Raw genomic sequence first — 6,989 nt, 5'->3', positions numbered from 1 at the left:
AGCTTTAGGACCTAGTTCCCTTCCTTAAGTCAAGATTCACTTAATCATACTTTTTTACCCTTTGCAATGGTTACTTTTTCATTTCTTTGTTGCTGAGAAATGGTTCTGGATTTTGTGATTGCAAAGGACCTACTTTTCTGTACCATCAATGTTAATGCTCTTAAATAATATTTTTTTGAACGTGTTAAGTCATTTAAGTCTTTATTTTTAAATTTTCTAGGTCACAGAGTACCAAACACATTTTATGTGAGGGATGGGGACCCAATTCCTCAAAATATAACTGCTAGTAAGACAAGAACATAACAAAGTTAGCCTCGTCACACAGAAGCAGGTCATGGGGTGTCCAGGTGGAACCACAGGGGTCATTTGTCCAGGGTCCCAGTGTTAACACCCTACCATTTCATGTCCTTGATCAGTGGTCACTTCTTTCCTGAGTATCAGCCTATCTCTAAGATTTGTTCTAGTCAATCAGAACAGAATGCCTTTAATGTGAGAAACCCTAACGGCCCCTACAGAATTGTTGCTGTCTGTCATGTCAAGTTCTCCTTTGGAGAGAGTTTTGACTTTATGGATCATTGATTTGATAAACCAGAATGAGCCCTTACAGCTCTCATGTTTTGTCAGGTGGCTGGATTTATCAGGGTTGCATGCTCAATGAAACTATCTTTCCTGGAGTCTGAACACCTAGGAGGTGACCAGTGTCTCTTCTTGATGACCTGATGTAGTTACTTGTTTCTGTCCTTCATTCTGTGAAGGAGAGACTTCACTTTTTGTCTTACTTTTGGAATACCATTGCTGAGAAATGTGCTTCTGTTTCATTCTGTGGAATGCTAGGAAGTGATTTTTTTTTTTTTTTTTTTTTTTTGCTGTACGCGGACCTCTCACTGTTTGTGGCCTCTCCCGCTGCGGAGCACAGGCTCCGGATGCACAGGCTCAGTGGCCATGGCTCACGGGCCCAGCCGCTCCGCGGCATGTGGGATCTTCCCGAACCGGGGCACGAACCCGTGTCCCCTGCATCGGCAGGCGGACTCTCAGCCACTGCACCACCAGGGAAGCCCTAGGAAGTGATTTTTAGGCATTCTTCATGGAAGCATTAATACTTATGAGACAAATGGCTTATTATTGAACTTGGAGCTGGAAGACCTGGATTTGAATGCTGACACTGCTTCTTATTAGCAATGTGGTCTGTTTCCTTATTTGCAAAACTGGGTATTATCATTATCTTACAAAGTTTTTTCTGAGCCTCAAATAAAATAATTCAAGAAAGTGCCATGCAAATGCAAGGCATTATTAGTATTTTGTAAAAAGTCATTTCTTTAAAGGTAAAACAATTCATTATAAGGAAAAGTCCAAATGAAAGCAAAGTAATAAATAAAATTATCTTAAGAACTGTTGAGAAAATTTTGGTTTTGCAACTGTAAATTTGTTTTCACATTTAATAAATGCAAATATATTTACTCTTAATGTTTAGTTACTGTAAGCTCTAAAAAGTTTCAAAAATGTTCACTTCAAAAAGTCATTGCCTTGCTTTGAAAGAAAGTTTAATTTCAAGGACAATATACCTACTCTTTCCCCAAATCAGCTCTAAGCAATAAGTCTAAGAGTATTAACATAAGGGGAGGTGTTAAGTCTTTATTCAGAACGCACAGCTGATTCCAAGTCCGCTAGCATATATTCTAAGACAACGAAAACGAGGAACAATGATTTAGTGACTCCATAAAGTGGACCAACCACTGTAACTCTTTCAGCCAATATGTGTTAAAATTCTCTGTCATGGGAGAACTGTATTGGCCTCAGCAGCCTGGCAGACATTTATCTCCCTCAACAAACCTGGTGTATTAGACAAAAGGAAGAAGTATATTTTGATGGTCATCATCCTAAATAAGGGGACCATGAAAACAGACTTAGAGTCTCCCTGAAAGTCTCCCTGAAAGCACAGCATGAGACAAATATGTGGGTACACATAGTTTACTTGGGAGTTAATCCCAGGAAGCGGAGGTGAGGGAGTGGGAGAGTGAGACGTGAAGTGGGGAAATGGTGAGTTATTGAACTGGCCACCTCTGTGGACAGTTGGTGATCAATTCTGTCGGAGCCCTTTAAGAATTCACCTTAGAGATGTTCCAGCGAAGGACAGGGAGGCTGCCTCCATTAATTCCTGTCTCCTGTTGGTTGAGGGCTGCCCCTAGAGGCTCATTTGCTCTATGCCCTTCCAAGCTGTGCTTAGTGGGGGGGAGTTGTGGGCTGTGCTGCCTTGTGTGACATCAGAGAAAGCCCCAAATCTGAGAGGTGCCACAGTGTGGCTTGAAATGGATGCTGGTCACTTGCACAGTATTGTCCTGCACTGCTGTGCTGAAATCTGGTGGGCCAGGAGATGTGGCCAAGTGTCTGCTACAAGGAAGAGAAAGCAGAGAGTGTAAGAGAAGTCGTTATGTAATCATTTATTATAGAGGTGAAATAAAGTTGTAATTGTAGGATCACTGGCTGTATGGAGTGGAAAATGAGCATTAAAAGCATTTCTCTAGAATTCATCAGAAGAGAGAATGCTGTGATTCTCATGGTTAATGCTGAGTATCTAAATGGATATATTTCTGTAATGGCTGAAATCTTACAAGCTATTTTTGTTTGCAGGAAACAGGTTTTCAGAAGCACAATGTCATATGTTCTGATCCTAAGTTCATTAAGCAACATCTGATCTGTGATTTTGTTACCAAACAGAAGTTCATGTGCCTGACACACAGTGAGATCAAACAAACCAAAATGTCGGAGTTTGGAGCAGAGAAAGGTTTATTGCAGCCCATGCAAGGAGAACGGGTGGCTCATGCCCCCAAACCCCTGAATGCTTTGAAGGGTTTCAGCAAAGCATTTTTAAAGGCTAGGTGAGGGAGGGGCCTGGTTGGTTGGTGCAAACTTCTTGGTATCAGAATCCTTTGTTCTTGCAGCTGTCCAGGTAGGTCAGGTCATGATGTTCCTGTAAACCTCCAACAAGACAAATGTTAGTCTCTGTTCTGCAACTTTTTATCTCTGTATGAATGGAAAAGTGTTATACCCTTAAAGGTCAGAGCCTTGAGAATCGGTGATCCTATGTATTTCAGGCTATAGGCAACATTCTTAACTTGAAGCAAAAGCAATAAAATACAAAGATTAAAGTAAAAGAAACAGATCTAATATGGTGTCAGATTTGTTCTTCCTTATTACAATTTGCTATCCTGGATGAACCTACCCTCAGAAAGGGAGTCTTCTGTGCAAATGGCCATTTTTCAGAGAAAGTTCCTGTTGCATGGAATACCATATTGGAGTTTTGGTTTGAGGCAGCCTCTTGGGGAGTTATTATCATGTTTCAAACTCATCATACCAGAGAAACCCAAATCATTATAAATTGAAGGGTTGTTAGGTTAATAAGCATTTCACTGAATCTGAGATTTTGAGTGACCCTCATCTAATCTGCATCCATTCTCTTAACAGAGGCTCAAAGGAATTTCATAATTTACCTAACATCAGTTTGTGAATGGACAGGCTGGGATAAGCTCCTCTGTCCCTCCTGGAATTCAGTTCAATATTCTGCAACAGCATCTCAGATAATATGCACTTGCCAATTTGCATAATCAATCTTTCACTTTTGTACCACACAGGGTCACTGTTTAAGTACACAGTGATACACTTCCTGACCTTTAGAATTTTAATTCACTGGGCTTAGTGAAATTCCCCAGACACCTTTAAGAACTTCTGGAAAGGAAAATGAATGCAGGCTTTTGGAATGTTTTGAATACCAAAAGCCAAAACTGCACAAGTAAATGACAAGAGTTTAAAAAGAATGCCTTAACAGCTGGCTGAATAAGTCAACCAAAGTTGAAACGTTCACTTAACTTGTCTGTGAAATTTTTCTTCCTCGGAGTGAGGGACTCCTTGGGGGGAAGAGGGTAGCAGGTAAATATTTTCACCTCTTGCTTCCTCTGCAATCAGAATGTGCTGCATAGTTATTCATATGCTCTATATGTAACATAACACAAAACTAAACTTTATAATCCTAGGACGCCCATGGTGTGGGATTCAGACTGCCGTGATCATCCCACGTACTGTCAAAGAAACTTCTGCAACAAAATAATGTGCCAGCCTCTGAAGTTAGATTTCATGAAGGTACTTCATGACTTAGGCTTATACTTTTGTTGCTGGGGAAATGGAATCCCTACTGTTGCCAGTGAATTTAAGGTTCTTTCTTTGTCACGATAGAATTTGGAGACAAAGTGATAGGGAAGAATCAGATTTATTTAGAGGGAAACACACTCCACAGAGTGTGGGCCATCTTGAAAGGCAAGAAGCAAGAGGCAAGAGGCTTCGAAATGTGGCATGGTTAATTTTTATGTGCTAATGAGTGGGACGATTAGTCCAACTATTTGGGGAAGGGGTGGGGATTTCCAGGAATTGGGCCACAGCCCACTTTTTGACCTTTTATGGTTGGCTTCAGAACTGTCATGGCACTGTTGGGTGTGTCATTTAGCATGCTAATGTATTACAATGAGCATATAATGAGGCTCAAGGTCTACTGGATGTTGAGTCTTCTGCCATCTTGGACCTAGTTGGTTCTCACTAGTTTTCATCATGTACTATGGCTATGTCATTCTTTTAAAGGTTGTGCCCTGCCCCCTTTCTTCCTGTTTCACTACTATTTCCTCCTGTTTGGCATCAGCCTTCCGGCTAATGTCTCCCTGTGGCTAGCCAAGGGCTTGTCCTGTCCCATTTGGGAAGGAAGTAGAACCTCATTTTCCTTTATACATCTTCTATGATTCACTCAGAGTCCTTGGAATGGTCCTTCCGAAGTATCTTAAGTGAAGAACTAATCCAAACCTCGGGTGTGGGGGGGAATGATGCAGATTCTAAGATGCTCTGGGTCACCTGGATCCAGATGTGGGTGTCTGTGGCAGTGTGTGATGCCCAGGGATGAAGGAGACCTGTTACTGTATTCAGGGCAGCCACAAGCAGCCCTGAGAGTGCATCCTGGCCTCCACTTGAGGGGAAGACATCAGTAGGTAACAGTGCTCCTTCAACTTCTTCCTTCTGCCAGGGATGCCCTTTTCTGGCCACAGGCTCCTGAGGGAAATGAACAGTGAGAGACCCAGGACAGAGAGACAACAGAAACAGTGAAGATTAATGTGGGTGGGCTTCTCTGGTGGCACGGTGGTTAAGAATCCGCCTGCCAATGCAGGGAACGTGGTTTTGATCCCTGGTCTGGGAAGACCCCACATGCTGCAGAGCAACTAAGCCTGTGTTCCACAACTACTGAGCTTGCGTGCCACAACTACTGAGCCTGCTCTCTAGAGCCCGTGAGCCACGACTACTGAGCCCGCATGCCACAGCTACTGAAGCCTGCGTACCTAGAGCCCGTGCTCTGCAACAAGAGAAGCCACCGCAATGAGAAGCCCACACACTGCAATGAAGAGTAGCCCCCGCTGGCTGCAACTAAAGAAAGCCCGCGTGCAGCAACCAACACCCAACGCAGCCAAAAAAAAAAAAAAAAAGATTGATGTGGAGCTGTTTCCTGAAAACATTAACAGAAACTGTAGAGCATGATTTATTAAAACAATCAGAGTGAAAATGCTTGTATATGGACCTCATGTGTTACAATTATTATTTTTATAATTAATGTTCATGTTTATTGAATGAGAGCAATGTACATGGTTAGATAAGTGCTAGAACTAATGCTGGATAATAAACTTTAAAAAAATATGTTCATAATGGAAAATTTCAAACATTTTCAAAGAGAGAGGAGTATAATGAACTCCATGTACCCAGTGTTCTCTCCAACAATTATACAATTATCACTCAATAGCTAATTTCATTTGACCTGTACCCCCTCTCCACCCATTCTCAAATTGTTTAGAAGCAAATCCCAGATATAATACTTCATCTCCATGAGGTTTATCTTTAATAGTTTTGATATATTTTTTTAAAAAGACCTAATTCTAATAAAATTACACCTAAAACTTAATTCCTTAGCATCATATAATGTTCAATCTGTGTTCAAAATTTACTAATTTCTCCATAGTCGGTTCGTCTGAATAAAGATCCATGAGACTCACACATTGCACGAGGCTGATATGGCCCTTAAGTCTCTTTCAATGTGGTGGTTCCTAGTCTCTCTCTCTTTTTTATGGCCTTTTTATTGTCATTGTTATTAAAAAAATGTTTGGTTTTAAAGCAAAACGTTGTCATTTCAGTTCATACATCAATGTTACCGTGATTGGTTTATTCGTGGTAAAAAATGATTAAAGAAGACAATTTAGGTGACATAAACTTTATTTACTACTCCTTTCAGAGAACTGCAGAATGGGACTGAAGGCAGGAAGCTTTTCCAGGATAAAGAATAAAGAACAAGGCAGAGAAAAATAGAAATTATCCGATTGGCTGGGGCCACATAGTCAACCTCGTTTGGGGATTGGCTGACCAGATATTCTGTATTTCTGGTCAACGGGAGCATTTATAGGGATGCAAAGGTTATCTAGGTTAAAGTTCCCTGATAGGGGACCCTGGGCAGGAGTGTCTCCATCTTGAACCTAGAAAATTATTTCAACATTTGAAACCTGATTTCATTATGCTGTTGCTCATAAGCCCTGCTTTTCCACCATCCCATATACTCCTGGAGGGCAGTGTTTGTTTTCCTCTGTGTGTGTGTGTCCCAGGCTTATCTGCAGGCATTGCTTCATGGTGAGAATCTTTTCATCTGACCCTGTGTTATAATACCCTAATCATTTTGACTTACAGTTATGGATTAAACTTCATAGTAAACCACCTGTTTTTGCATAGGCCAAAGCAACTACAAGTAAATAAATCGAAGCAGGTTCCCACAGTGGGTAAACGTGTGCGGTTTGGGGCAACCTGGCCCTGAGTTTGAAACCTAGTGACACTGGCTGGCTATGTTCTTTTGGGCAAGGACTTAACAGCACCTGCTTTCGGTTCCCTAACCCTCAAGGGAGTGTGAGGATATTGGTATTAGC

The sequence above is a fragment of the Aethalodelphis obliquidens genome, unplaced genomic scaffold, assembly GCF_003676395.1.
Source record: "Aethalodelphis obliquidens isolate GAN/ISIS:26980383/991018 unplaced genomic scaffold, ASM367639v1 scaffold1, whole genome shotgun sequence".
In the NCBI taxonomy this organism is placed as follows: domain Eukaryota; kingdom Metazoa; phylum Chordata; class Mammalia; order Artiodactyla; family Delphinidae; genus Aethalodelphis; species Aethalodelphis obliquidens.
The sequence above is the reverse complement of the archived record's forward strand: the minus strand, read 5'-3'. Positions refer to the sequence as shown.